This window comes from Ixodes scapularis, unplaced genomic scaffold, assembly GCF_016920785.2.
Source record: "Ixodes scapularis isolate PalLabHiFi unplaced genomic scaffold, ASM1692078v2 PGA_scaffold3__209_contigs__length_174095766, whole genome shotgun sequence".
Lineage (NCBI taxonomy): Eukaryota > Metazoa > Arthropoda > Arachnida > Ixodida > Ixodidae > Ixodes > Ixodes scapularis.
Genome location: NW_024609868.1, coordinates 127,790,229 through 127,805,693, shown reverse-complemented (window position 1 = coordinate 127,805,693; position 15,465 = coordinate 127,790,229). Strand labels below are relative to the sequence as shown.

General features: G+C 46.2%; 1 pseudogene; it reads left to right on the top strand.

Annotated features, from left to right (window-relative positions):
* LOC115309215 overlaps window positions 1-15,465 on the top strand; it is a 144,100-nt pseudogene that overhangs the window by 64,892 nt on the left and 63,743 nt on the right.

Genomic DNA, 15,465 nt, shown 5'->3' with positions numbered 1-15,465 from the left:
TTAAAAATACGTAATCTTTTTTTGCAATACTCTTGAAGTTCATTGTAAATATTTACTAATTCCTCAGAAATTAGTAATAAACCATTTTGTATGTTATTGAAGCCGCAAGGGGGGGGGGGGGGGGTGTAAAATCAGAACATCGTACACCAGTAAAAAAGACAAAAATTTATCGACAGCTGACAGTGCGCAGTCGGTAGCCCTGTCAGATAAAAATATATTTTTTTTTTGCGAGCTAATATGAATAGCGGTGTGCGAACCGTTTCAGCTCCAAGTATTGTGTAATGCCTAATAGACAAGTAGGGATTTGTTGATGTAATCTGTGTCGGCTACGCTGTTTTATTTCTGTTAATTTGACTAACAATCCTTTAGTTGCGAGAACAGCTTCGTCCTGTCGTGTTTGTTGTCTTCACACCGTCGTCGTCGTTTGAGCGGTTTTCATCATGTATAACGTTTACCAACTCGCCCGATTCACTTACTTACAGAAGAGTACTTCTTATATAGGTCACGAGTAACAACGGTGCCAGTGTGCAGCTCTGAAGGTCATGAGTGGCTCGCCGTAGAAGGGCACTATCACACAAAGGCAACGTGTGGAAACATCAACACGAACGGCTAGAAAACGTGCATGTCCGTGGAAGAAAGAAGCCTCGGTATCCTACTTACTGATTTCTCTTGTTTTAAAAGGTTAACAAAAGCTACAAAGATAATTTCAGGCACCGCGTTGTTGCGCATGCGCTTTCGGTTTTTCGGCATTTACAGTTTTGATTTTTAGGTTTTAAGCAGATATTATTAAGTGTTCGAACATATTGCTGTTCTTCAAGTTTATTAAGTTTTCAGTTAGGCCGTTAGGCTTTCGTCTCCAAGAGAGTAAGCCACAAAAACACTCGCCCGCAATTATTAATTTGGGAGCAATATAGCCAATACGCTTAATAAATATTACAAAAAAATTGAGTTTTCTTTTCTACAAAGCTTACGAATTTTATTAACAATAAATTGATATACTTATGTTACGCATGATCCAACAGCCTCTATATAAAAAAAAGAAAATAAAAAAAAAGAATTAGAGCGCAGCTCTTGAGGAGGAGGAGGGAAGGGTGCTGGGGGGGGGGGGTCAGTTGACCTCGGAAAGGGGGGGGTCACGTGATCTAGGGGGGTGGGGGTCACGTGACCGGGGGATCACGTGATGATTACGTCATCAGTGATGATGACGTCATCAGTGGCGTCATTGATGACGTGATCGGCATCCGCATCGTCATCGTCATTATCATTGATGACGTCACTGATGATTTCATCGTCACGTGACCCCCCCTGGTCACGTGACCCGCCCCCCCTAGGTCCTCTCGAAGGAACCCGAGGTCCTCCCGAAGGAACCCGAGGTCCTTCCGAGGTCCTCCCGAAGGAACCCGAGGTCCTTCCGAGGTCCTCCAGAAGAAACCCGAGGTCCTCCCGAAGGAACCCGAGGTCCTCCCGAAGGAACCCGAGGTCCTCCCAAGGTCCTCCCGAAGGAACCCGAGGTCCTTGGGGGTCACGTGACCTTGGGGTCACATGACCTTGGGGGTCTCGTGACCTTGGGGTGACCTTGGGGGGTCACGTGACTTCGCGGTTACGCCGACGCCAACGGCGACGGCGACGCCGACGCCGCTCAAGCTGGAAACGGGCGCCTAAGAGCTGCACTCTAAAAATCGATGAGCTTTTCTCCGCATACGCTCAATGGCCGGTGAGCTTTTCTCTGGATCCGTCGATTTTGCGGTGAGCTTTTCTCCGGTGAGCTTATCTCCGGTGAGCTTTTCTCCGGTGAGCTTTTTTCCGGTGAGCTTTTCTCCAGGATTCGTTCCGCTGTCGGATACAGCAACGATGGCGAGCGTTCTCGCGCTTCTAAGTTTTTCCAGGCTTCCCTCTGCTAGACTGCACACGTCGAAGCGTCAGCTGTGGATTAGGGCGACCCGGCGCGACATTGCGGACGGTTGGACATTGCAGCCCGCCAAAGCACTTCCGCGTTTGAAGTAGCAACTTCAAGGCGTCTTTTTTTTAAAAATAGTGTGTAGATACAAGTTACCTGATTGATTAGGTATGCTGATGTGTTTTTTAATGTCCCACGCAGAGGGAGCGCGTTAGCCGGTGTTCGAGTTTCGGTGATGAGTTTGGCTTGAGCTTGTTCTTGCTTCCTATGTGACATTCTCGCGCTGCTACGCAAGGTAGGTTTCGGTTTCTTAACAGAGTGCATCTCCGCGCCGGAAATTCCGCGGCCTGTGGCCAAAACACGCGAGGTATACGTTCGCCACCACGTATCGCACGTAGAAACGACTATAGATAAGAAAGCCCCCGGACTGGCCAGATGAGGTTTGCCTTTGTGACGTCGGTGCTAGCAAGAAGACGAACTTTTACGTGCAATGCGTAGCGCCGCAGGCAGGTTGCGCGTCTTGGCTGCACCGGGTGAAATTGCTAGCGCGGAGACGCGTTCCGATAAGAAACCGAGACCTAGAAACGCGGCCAAATTGACCTATTGCTATATCATCCAAGCATCAAGGAGAATTGGGGGTTGGTGTTCCACGCAACACACGCGCACGCCTTCTCCGTTTAAAAAAAATCGAAGTAAATAATCAAAATAAAGCATTGACGAACGCGTGCAAGATGCCATTTGTTTTAGGTATTTTCTTTAGACAAGTTACTACTGCTGACGCCAGCACGTGCGGCGCGTGGAACACCAATCCCTGCATTCTACTTGATGCTTGGGTAATATAGCAATGGGCCTCCTGCGGTGCCCAGAGGGTGCTGCGAATGGGACTCGTTAGGACTTGTTTTGGCTAGTACAAATAGTAGCGTCTCAAACTGTCACGCATGCAGAAGCGTGCCTGCTCTGGTGCCGAGCGCGAGATCACGATGAAAATACAAAGACAACGAAAATTCGAACGCCGTCAAAGCTAAGACGCTGAGAGCGTGAGCCAAGAGACGCCATTTCACGCGTTCCAAAGTAGACATCAAAAAGAAAAAAAAGATTAAGCGTCGCGACACAGGTGTTGCGACGTCTCCACCCAGAGATAAGAGACGCGTGCCCTAGTGGCGGTGTCATGAATTTGGCACTTTTGATTCTCTTGCGACGTTGAGTTTGGCCGATTTCTGGCGTCCAAAGGTGTTTTTTCGTTCTTTAGCACCACATAGAATTGAAAAAGCTCGACAAACTTGTCATAAGTAGTGCTATGCTCAATCAGGTGAGCTTGTACTACCCAAAATGAGGGCGCTACAGTTTGTTCAAAGCTTAAGCGCAGGAGGCCTGTTGGCCTATTAGGTAATTTTTCGGAATGCCGTAAAATGCTGCGCGTACCTTATATCATTGTAATACTGGTCATAGCCTCCTATATACTGACAAAGCCTGGCAGATCGCCCAGAGGAGCGGCCGCCGAAATGGAAAAGGTGGAGCGCCAGGCAACGGATGAAAGGAGAGCCACGTGACTGGCGCCCCACTGCGGCGAGACGCCGAAACACACTGCTTCCGAGCGAACAAGTGTGTTTCGGCTCACACTGACTGGTAGCACAGAGCTCTTTGATGCTCTGTGCTAATAGATCCATGCGCTCCAAATCTGCGACCGGGCACTCTATGGCTCTGTCATCGAATTGCCAGGCTTCGTGAGTGTGGAGGAGGCGGTGTATGGGTGGATTTCGTAGTTTCGGATGATTGGCTTGAAGTGTCGAATTGAAACCGTACCTTTAAAGTCAATAATTAAAAGTTTAAGTACTAAAAAGTAGTTAATGACCCAAATGTATTGAAAAGTAATAATTTTTTTTATGGCCATTTGGTACAGACCGCTATGGCATGAACCTGTTTTCTGTGCAATGCGTAGCTTTTGCAGGAGAGATTTGGCCCGCGTTTTCAAAAACACACTGTACATTATGTGCCGTCTTCGTTCACCCTTGACCCCAGCCATGTGGTTGACAATTCCGGTAGCCGGGACGAAAGAAAATAAAAAAAGTAAGGCAATGCAGTTTGCAACGATAAAATGACGTAGAAAAGCCAAAGCAAGAATGATAGACAGTTGCGACTGAAACGTGAACTTCTCTCAGTAGTGTGTCGAGAGCGAAACGATGTTTTCCCGCATACCGGCTGTTCCGCTATACATTATGGCGGCGCCCTCGCAGAAAGGGTCTATAGTTTGATATTAGCGTACGGGCTTGCAGACGGGAGAGATTACTTTATTGTAGAGGTAACTACTTATTTTCATAATACGCAGCGTACAACTGCACCCGGCGTGACTTTGGACCTCACGTAGTTGTACCGGAATTCCGAGCTACGAATGCCACGTCTTTCTCCGTGGGGACTACGGTGTACTTCAAGTGCGAGGAGGGCTACGTGTTGGACGGTCCTTCGAGCACCACCTGCAAGAGCGGAGGCTGGTTCGGCCGCCCGCCCAAATGCCACTGTGAGTATGCATGAAGCTTCTTGGAACAAACTCTCTGTGATGGCTTTGAAGCCAGCTTTCTAGGCGACGGCACTTACTGTAAAAGGCGTCAATGAATACTTCGAAGAATATATGCACAAATCAATAAAACAAGAATTAAACACGCTATAGTTCCCGTTTCTTGACAATCTAGCTGTAATACTTCACACAGAATTATGAATAAGGTGATATTTTTTAAGGGAAAATTTAAGTCTGTTCAATAAGATGAATGTGCGAGCTGGGCTCTTAATCAAAATTTAAACTCTGTTTTGTGTTTGTTTATACATTAGTGAGTCGCAGCGGGCAGCTGTTGTCTCCGCGGTAGATGAGAAATTCGGCAACTTCAGTACCACAGCAGGCCTAGGGTATTTAACATGCGTCTAGCAGACTTGATACACAATTGCACGCGATGCTCGTCCAGATGCGCTAACCCATACAAAAATGGTCTATGGTCGGCTATAGAAAATCCTTTGTATGGCCGGCTATAGAAAATTGGCCCAATTAGCTATAGCCGCTTCTATGGCTGTCTATAGCTTTTCCTATGGTCTACCCTATGGTTGTCTATAGCTTTCTCAATGGAAATTTGGCTATTGAATTTTGTATGGTTTAATCTATGGGTCTCTTTAGAAAGGATGCTATAGCCGCCTATGGCGTTTCTTTTGGTTCCTTTGGCCGTCTATAGCTTCTTGTAAGGTCTTCTATAGAGATCTCTATGGCTTACTTTATGGATCTCTTTAGACACCGTGCTATAGCTGCCTATGGCTTTTCCCGTGGTTTCTTTAGCCGCCTATTGCTCTTTGTATGGCTCGCTATAGCTCATTCTATAGTTCGTCCTATGGTTCTCTCTACCCATCGTGCTACGGCCGCCTATGGCATTTCGTATGGTTCCTTTAGCCGCCTATAGCTTTCTGTATGGTCTGCTATAGAGATCTCTATGGCTTACTGTATGGATTTTTTTAGACACTGTGCTATAGCTGCTTATGACTTTTCTTATGGTTTCTTTAGCCGCCTATTGCTTTTTGCATGGTCCGCTATAGCTCATTCTATAGCTCGCCTCATGAGTCTCTTTACCATCGTGCCATAGCTGCCTGTAGTTTTTCTTTTTACCGCAATCGTATGAAATGTGAAACAAATTATTTGTTGTCACTGGACATTTAAAAAAAAAAAAAAAAACCTTGTGAGACGTGCCGAACTTCATAGCCCCATTTAAAACAAAGAGCTAACATTTCAACAAAACAACAACAAAAAACAAATGCACTCACTCAGGTGTTTGCAAAAGCACAGGTAAACAGACACAAGGCATTGTTTTCAAATCTCCTAGAAGTTTATTACACACAGCCCATTCTGTAGACAAGCACACACTAAGCAATCTCTACTATGTGAAGAGGTACTACTGAGCTGTTATACAACTGAGAATATTGTAAAGCAAACAAGAACCAAAGGCAATTCCTGGGTAGTGTCTAGTCCCCCGGCGGCCGGCCGAATTCCCCCCCCCCCCCCCTTCCCCCCGAAATTCTAATGCCAGTCGCCACTCATTAGTGCTGCAATCAGTTTATCAAAAGACGTTTCATCGAGATCGTTTCATCAACACGTGACGTTTATAAACAACTCAAAATATGTTTTTTTTTGTTTTGTTTTTTGTAATGATTTGCCAAGTGGCGTGAACGGGTGGGCTGAGTCGGTGAGCACGCGCCTCAGGAATACAGGCGCGACGAAATGTCCCTGCAGCGTCCCATTCGCGTAACGAGTGCCGACTAAACGTGTGTCCATGAAACGTCTATCCACGAAAAGGTGTCCATGAAACGTCTTTTCACAAAACGCAGAGAGAATAAGAATGTCAGTATTCTAACTACAATTTTCACATGATTTCAGAGAGCTAATGGCAGGCGACTGCGGTAGAATTACGGGGAAATTATTCTCCCAGCTGTCAGAAGATAGGCACTGCCAGGAGATAGACACTACAGAACGGTCAATTGTCGCCGAGTAGGTTGCAGCGCACTTACGTTCAAAATACCGGACTTGAAAGATGTAATCCGACACGGGCACTGCAGACCAACCACTCAAACACAAAACCGAGAAGGAAGGGATCCGTGAAGATTCACCACGATGCAGCACAAGCTGTCATTTGCCGAACGAAACACTGAACGCATCACAAGAATGTCTTGGGCTTCTTTGAAGAAATCGCTTGTTGCCGACATAGGGGTAGGACTTTTCGATCGGGATACCTTTTAACATAGAAGCGAAATCCACAGCAGCCCCGCGGGCCGCACGGCACGCGAAACTAGGTCCGCAAGCAGCCTCATTCCGGGATTGGCAGCGTCTATTACGTCATCCGTCAAACCACGTGATCACGCGCCTTCCGTTGCATGCGCACAGAGAGCGGAGTGAAGCGATAGAAAGTCTACGGTTGATTGGTCCGCCGAGTCCGCACCTTCTGCAATGCTTTTAGCTTAGGGAGAGAGAGAAAACAGAAAAATTGAAAAACAGAGCTCCTTCAAGGCCAGAACGGGGGTGCGATCACAAAGACTAATCCTCAGGGGCATACCAACAATGAACACAGCGAGAGAATGTGTCACTTATATCCTGTTGACGGTTCGAGCCAAGGTTGATAGTGCAGTGGATGCTATGTGTGGCCTTGGGCTTAAGGCAGGTGCCGTGTCCAGCGTTATCACCAGCTTCGAGACAGTTGTCACGGGACCCTAACCGGAGACATGATTGGCCTCAAACACGCATAGCGTCTACTCTGCTGTCACTACCGAGTGAACAGGACAGCTCCATGAAGGCCCCCCAGCTTTTGGACTTCTTTCTAAACCTGCGCTTCCCAGAAGTGACCCAAAACGAGGCAGGTTTTAGATATCATATTTTACGCCGTGTAGCCCATATTATAATTTAAAATGAATAATTAATGGCGAATACTTTTTCTTTGCGCAGGATGTCCACAAATAAATAAATAAATAAATAAATATACATATGTATACTTATTTACCAAGCACTTTTGAGTTGTGTGTACACTGTTAGGTTCGCATTTTTAAACGTCAATTTTGGGAATCTTTGCATCGTTGTGGCATCTATGATTGCGTGGTTTAAGAAATTTGTGCCGTAATACGTTTTTCATCCGTGAGTTCAGTCTATATCACTGCCATCAATTACAATCTCTGAGCACCATGATGACTCATGGTGGGGATGTGTGCTCCAAGAAGCTTCAATGAGTTTAATGTCTCATAATTTAAAGAAAAAGAAGAGAAATTAGCCACAGCGCTTGCTGATTTGTTGAATTCGCAGAACAGAGAGATAATAGGACGCACCTAGGGTAGCGCGTGCCTAATGATATTACTTTTTTTTTCGGCTGTTATTTTTGTATATTTCGCCGTTCTCGACATGGGCGTTGACGAACATTGCACCGCTGCTTACGCCCCTGCCGGGGTAAGCTTTTTTGTTGTCACGACACTCTATCGCGCTATAGGCGCGTTGATTTAACGCTCATGAAGTCTCGAGAGAATTGTCAGTTGTTTAGTCAGAGCAATGACGCAGCAATCGCGAAATGAGAGACGACTGCGCCTCACTCTGATAAATTGCGAGCGTGGGACTCTCGAGCAGCGTTAACTTGCTGATGATGCAGGGCGCTGCTTTGTCGTTGAGATCCTTTGTCCTGCGAACGCCGGCGAAAACGTTCCAGTGCTCGGCGTACCCTAGGCAGCAGCGCCTGTCAGCGATCACCCGCGCAGCATCGCAACCTTTCTGGAGCCTACTGGCAGTCTGCGAGCGCCGACGATTTATCGTTGCGACTTGAATGAGAGCATTTTATGAACTCCTGCGGTGAACATGAAACACCGCGAACATGAACTCCCGCGAACATAATCCCCGCGACGGCGAACCGCCGGCGCTCGCAGACGGAGGGTTCCGATGCTGTGCGAACGGTTGTTGGAGGACGCTGTGTAGGGTATATTACGCCGGGCGCTGGAACGGTTTCGAAGCCATTCGAAGGGCAAAGGATTCGCGACGACCAAGTAGTGTCTTGCATCTTCAGTAAGCTAACGAGGCTCGAGAGTCCCAAGCTTACATTTCCACAGAGCGAGCGCGGCCGGCCAGATCGAGGCGCAGTCAGCACTCGCGTCGCGATTGCTCCGTCGTTGCTCTACCTACACCGATGACACGTGCACCGGCATTCGAAACCGCCCTCTCGAGACTTTATACGAGTTCAATAGACGGCTTTATAGGGCGATAAACCGTCGTGACAAGAGTAAAGCTCACCTCTGTAGTGGCGTAAGCAGCGTTCTTGACGCCGCGTCAAGAACGACGAAATATACACAAAAAAAAACATTAAATATATTTAACACAGCAGGCAGAAAGAAATACAAACATGGCAGGGACACGGACAAAGTAGAAGGTGCGCTACGAAATACATATACTTACAAAACACACTGGAAACGACCGATAATTAGAGCTAAAAAACGGAAAATTGAGATGACGTCAACGCCGAAATAAGGCTATGCGCAGGGAAAGCAGCCGGCAAAACTGCAATAGTCCTATAGGCAGCTAAGGACGCTTTCGTGATCGCGGGCGTATAGCCTCGGCGACGTACGCCCCGTTAACCTGGCTGAAGAAAATTCTCGCCCCGATCGAGCGCAAGAATGACTCTCTTCCACCTTCGTACATCTCAATAAAAGAAAATAAAAAAAGGGTTGCGGGCCTATAGCCTAAGCAAACCAGTGAGCCGACAAAAAAAATTGGATGGTCGCGAGTCTATAGCTCGGGAGACATACATCCTTCTATAGCCGGCTAAAGCACATTGTAAGGTCGGAGGCTGTAGCTTTGGTGACATAGAACACTATTGAGTCGGCTAAAAAAAATTCAATGGTCGCGATTCTATAGATTTAGGGACATACACCACTCTATAGTCGGCTAAAGCACATTGAATGGTCGGAGGCCTATAGCTTTGGTGACATAAAACACTATAGAGACGGCTAAAGAAAGTTCGATCGTCGCAAGTCTATAGATTTAGGGACATACACCACTCTATAGCCGGCTAAAGAACATTGAAAGGTCAGAGGCCTATAGCTTTGGTGACATAAAACGCTATAGAGTAGGCTAAAGAAAATTCAATGGTCGCGATTCTATAGATTTAGGGACATACACCACTCTATAGCCGGCTAAAGCACATTCAATAGTCGCGAATCTATAGCATCAAGGTCATACATATTTCTATAGCTCGCTAAAGAATAATGAATAGTCACGAGTCTATAGCTGCGTAGTCATAAATTATTCTATAGCCAGGTATAGAAATCGGAATGGTCGAGATTCTAAAGCTTTGAAGACATACATTTTTCTATAGGTGGCTATAGCGTGTTTTATGGTTTCTAATGGCTGACCATAGAGGGCCATAGAAGGTGATAGCTCACCATAGGATTTTCCATAGACGTCCATAGACCATTTTTGTATGGGAACGCACCCGACCCACCGATTCTTCAAGATTTCTCACAATTCTTCATATCACAATCTTCTGCTTTTCTGCCACAGTGATTCAATGCGGTGCGCTAAAGGCCCCCGACAACGGCTGGATGACGGGCAGCTCCACCGCGGTGGGATCGACGGTGTCCTTCCACTGCTTCCAAGGCTACCGCCTACTAGGTTCTCCAGAGCGCCAGTGCTTCAGCGACGGTCAGTGGGGAGGCGACGTGGCCCGCTGCGTTTCGGAGGGTGAGCACTGAACTTCAGATATAGATCGATCGATCAATAAATCAACTAATCAAGCAATCACTCGATAAGTATTCAAAAATATCAATCAATCAGTTAACCCCCTAATCAGCCAAACCGATCACTAAATCTAAAATGAGTCCGGAGCCAATCAATGTATCAATTAATCAGTTAATCAACACATAATTTATAAAAGATGCAGTCAACAAACTAATCAATAATCAGTCAATTAAGCAACTGACCAATCAATGTATTAATCAATCAATCTGTTCACCATCGTAAGTTGCGGGGGAAAAGCATTAAAATTGCTTGGCGAGACCTATGCAGACTCATGATTGGTATAGGCGACTAACCAACAACCGTCAAGGAAAGCGCAGACATATCCCATAATATAACAGTTGGCAAGCTTTCACCCAGAGGGAACTTAGCAAACCGTTCCCGTGTTCCGCGTACCGCACTGCCGGAGCCTTAATTTGAAGCACGCGCTTAAAAGCATGCCTCAAAGTCTCCGGTCGTGCGGTACGCGCGGAACACGGGACGGTTTGATAAAAGTCCCAATTTTCGGACAAGATGTTCTAGAAGAGCAAGTATTCTCATACCCGCTACCCTATACCCCAAGGGGGTTGGGAAACGGAATGGAAATTCGGACATTGGGGTTGCGAGGATGCGGGTTCTAAACTACCTTCGAAATAGCAGAGTCGTGGCGCGTCATTTAGTACGTCACGTACCAGAGGTAAGCGCAGGACACGAGTTGGGCACCAGTTCGGCGTCAGCGTTCGTCCGAGACTCGTGTCATCATCGATTGGACTCGAGCCCCGGCCGAACGCTGAACGCTGACACTCGCGTTCAATCTGCGACTTGCCTCTTTAAGTAATTTTGAAGATACAACCCTCTGGCCTTCTTACCTGGTTAATAAGACTTTCACCGTCACTGCACTCGCTTCTCCCGCTTATATTTAGGAGTCCTCGGGGATCCTTACGTACGTAGCATGTGTCGTAGGGCACGCGTTTCTCCGTTCGCGCGTCGTTGGGTCCCGATAGGGAAAGTGTAATCATTGCTAGTTTTCTTCGAGTTCATGGTTAAAGCGATGACAGCGGTAGAGGCCAGCCTTCAGCGGGACACTACACGTGCGAAGCACCAAGAGACAACTGGTCTTTCAAGAGCACTGACAGGGTATCTATGCTCGCCGAGGTTGTTGTTCAAACATGACTAATGACAGCCCAACCACGCAGTAAACAAATTGTGGCTCGAAATGCGTTTTTTTTTTCAGCCCGAAAACAGCCGGTTGAGAATTGTCTTGTTTGAGGTGCGCTCACTTTTTTTCCAGGTTCACGAGCTGTGCAAACTAACGTTCGAAATATATTCGAAGTCTTGAGTCATGAAAAGGACACGTTCACTATTAAAATAGAAAAACAAAATATAACACAATTTTTTTTGTGGCTTCCAAAAATCTGCAAAGACAATGAGTGAAAAAAAAAGAATGTTGCACATATCACAGGAAATACACGTATTCTACGTCATTCTCAATATGGAGACGTACCGCGGGCTGGACGACGCGATGATGGCGCACGGAGACCAACGTTCCGACGGTCAAGGGGCCGCCACTACTTCCGAGCTGCCGTTGGTGGCACCGGCCAATCGATCTTCAAGCACAAAACAGCGAGCGGGACGGAAATAAGTGCGAAACAATCGCACGACAAACGGTGCCCCTAACGTCCTCGTCGTCTACTTCACACGCCAAAAAAACGAGAAAAAAAAAAAAAAACAACAAAAAACAAACAAACAGAGAAGAGAGTGATACTCACGTGACTTCCGGCAACTCTCTCCACCTCTACATATCTCCCTCCTCCTTGGGCCACATCGTCCACATGTCACGGCCATGAGCCTCCGTGCTCATGTTTCGGGTTCTGTTTCGAACAGTTGCATAATCTTGGTTTTATTAAAAATATACGTGACTCTGTAACAAATATAGGTTGGGTAGTATCCTAGCATTATATTAAATTGCATGGTAAAAAAATGTCTTGTGGTGTGTCAGTGTCTTTTTAATAATTGGGCAACAGTAGACGATGCGATGCGAGTGATGGACCAAGAAATAACCGATAGATGCGATGTAGCCCTTAGCGAGAAGTAGCACAGTCGCGGCATACTTGCGCCGAACTTATTGCGCATGCTTTCTTTGAATTCTTTGTGAAAATGGGCCAATCTCAGACATACCAACCGATATTAGAGCTGTATTTATACTTTGCTCGTCACGGTAATTCCACGGCCCCCTCAGCCACCACCAGAAACATTGGATGGCCTCTCAAACACCGCTGGACACCATGGGGAGAGCTAATGTACCTTTAAAAATGTCCCCAGACTTTTCTCTCCCGTTATCTTTTGATCGCGGGAGTTTGTTAGGACAAAGAACTGCCAAAACATGTTTGAAACTGCCCAGGCAGGATGTATATGGGGCCTGCAGTGGGGCGAGGGCAGAGCATAGTTTTATCCGAATTGAGTTTTGCGGCGTAAATATTCTACTGAAAAAATATGTTTATTTAAGAAAAAAAATTTTTTGACATACGTGTCATTTATAGGCACTTTAAATTAAGTATTTGGGAAGATCCGTGTCCCTTCAATCGCCCCTCTTCCCTTAAACCCATAGTTTAGAAGTTTTAGTCACGCGCTTAGACACTCTGTCGCCATAGCGCATGTCCTCGTTGTCAGGATTTCTCCTTAAAAGGGAGTATAAGAAAATAATTTGTGACGAAACATGGGACTAAGGATGGTTTTACTGTACTTACTTTAAATTTTCCTTGCAGCATCGATTAGGGAGAAAAGCTTCTGCCTCGATCCAGGGGCTCCTGACAACGGCATCAAGCTGGAAAACAACTACAGAGTAGGAAACAACGTGAGCTTCGCTTGCAGATCGGGATTTCAACTCCGCGGAGAACAAAGCATCAGGTGCAACTATGACGGAAACTGGTCCGCGCCACCGCCGCTTTGCATAGGTGAGTTCATTTTGTGCTGTGCCATGTTTACACAGGACGAGGTCGTGAAAAGCGTGCCAACCTAAACAGTCGATTTGGGCATTGCAGTATTTCTGCTTCTTAAACAATGCCCAATTTTACAGCGCGGGAGTCTGTTTAAAGGAGCTGTGCAACGATATTCAATTGGAATGTTCTTCACTTGACGCGAGCTTACTGGCACACCTGGTACTCAAGGATACTCACACGCAACGCCACTGGCCAAGAAACTCCTTTGTTGCGGTGTAATTTCAAGAACAAAAGCGATCATTTTCATTCAATCTCTCCTTTGCAAAATTTGATGACGTAACTCGGGGATCGCAGTACACCCAAGTGACGATATTTGAATGCGGTTCATAGATTGGACCCAAGCATTGCGTGGGCACTCGACTTGGGCTCGTGATAATTGCTAGCTCAAGGAGCATTCGGGTTGTGACCCGTGTCCAATCGCTGCAACGACGACAATAGCCGAGCCATAACAATGTCTGGAACTCAGCGCGTGTCCTGCGCTTTGCCAACCCCAGCGCGTGGCTATGATCAACACTGGCGGCATATAATCGGCTCCAGATCACGTGGCCGCCTGTTCTGGCTGCGAGTTGAGGGGGTGAATGCTGCTCGTTTTTCTTTAATTTTTTTCTGGGACTTCTATTGCGCGGGGTGAAAAACGAACGCGTGTTTCATAGGTCATTAACGTTAGGGATTCGTTTTAAGCGGTATTTGCGCAAAGTACAAAAATTGTTGCATCGCTCCTTTAAGGTGCAACCCAACCGGGCAGGCCGTTTTGCTTCTTTTTTGACGTTTTATGACTTTTTTCATATATTTTACAGTGTTAAAGTTAATGTCAAATGAAAGAACAACTTTTTGGATATACTTTAATGTATTAATGTTACGTCCATTTATAGCTGTTAGTTTATTATTTTTGTTTTAATAGACCCTAATATCTAATATTGAATTTGTTTACTTGACATAACGTTCATTCTTGGAAAAACAGCCTGAGCTTAGGGAAGAAATAAAAAGTTTTTTCCAGGCTGTTTTTCCGAATATGGTATCAACGCGCTCAAGTCATCACCGTTAGAACGTCCAATTGTTCATGATAACTTACGCATATAATAAAGTAAGAAAAATAAGCAACAAACTGGACAGATATGTAAATAAAAAAAAATAAATAAAACACGTTTACAATTCTCTGTAATGCCGAATTAGAGCGCAGCTCTTGAGGAGGGGGGGGGGGAGGGTACGGAGGATGGGGTGTGCCCCTCCTCCCCCTCCATACCCTCCATACCCTCCTCTCCTGCCCCCCTCCCATTTAGCGGGAAATTTGTGCTAAATATCCCGCTAAATTTATCGAAAAATTCCTCGCTAAATTTAGCGGGTAAATATTCCCGCTAAATTTAGCGAGAAAGTTACGAACTTTTTGCCTCTAAATTTAGCGGGAAATTTAGCGAAAATTTCCCCGCTAAATTTGGCGGAGAAACGGAATTGGTGCTAAGGTCAAGTGAGGTGAAGTCTCGCTAAATTTAGCGGGTAGAATTTTCCACTAAATGTAGCGGAAAAGCTTGTCCACTAAATTTCACGTGACGTCACATTCATTCACGTGACGTCACGTGTGACGTCACGAGGGTGAAATTTTTCCGCTAAATTTGGCGACAAATGTTTTCGCTAAATTTAGCGGGAAAAGTTTTCCGGTTTCAGTGGCGCCACGTGTGGCGTCACGAGGGTAAAATTGTCCTGATACTGCTTCACAGCGCACAAGATCAGATACAATTGTGCGCTGTGAAGCAGTATCATGAATAACCAACTCGCCCAAGCTGAAGTTCTGACCCAAATTGCCCTGCTACATTTGGCGGGGAATTTTTTTCGCTAAATTTAGCGGGAACATTATTTGCTAAATTTAGCGGAAAGCTTTTCCCGCAAAATTAAGCGGAGAAAGTTTCCGCTAAGTTTAGCGAAAAAAAATTAACGCTCGTGACGTCACACGTGACGTCACGTGTGGCGTCATTATGGGAAATGTCCCATAATGCAACGCACGTTTACGCCGGCGGCGACGGCGGCGGCGACGCCGCTCAACCCGGAAACGGGAGCCTAGGAGCTGCGCTCTAAAATAAAATTTAAAATGGTAATATTTCATTGTCCTATAAAATTAGAATCACGTCAACTCATCGGAAATATGAGACATGAAGTTACGAGGGTTCCTTCGATATTACATTTTAGAGCGCATCTCTTGGGCGCCCGTTTCCGGCTTGAGCGGCGTCGCCGTCGCCGCCACCATTGGCGTAATCGCCCGTTGCATTATGGGACGTTTTTTATAATGACGTTACACGTGACGTCACATGCGA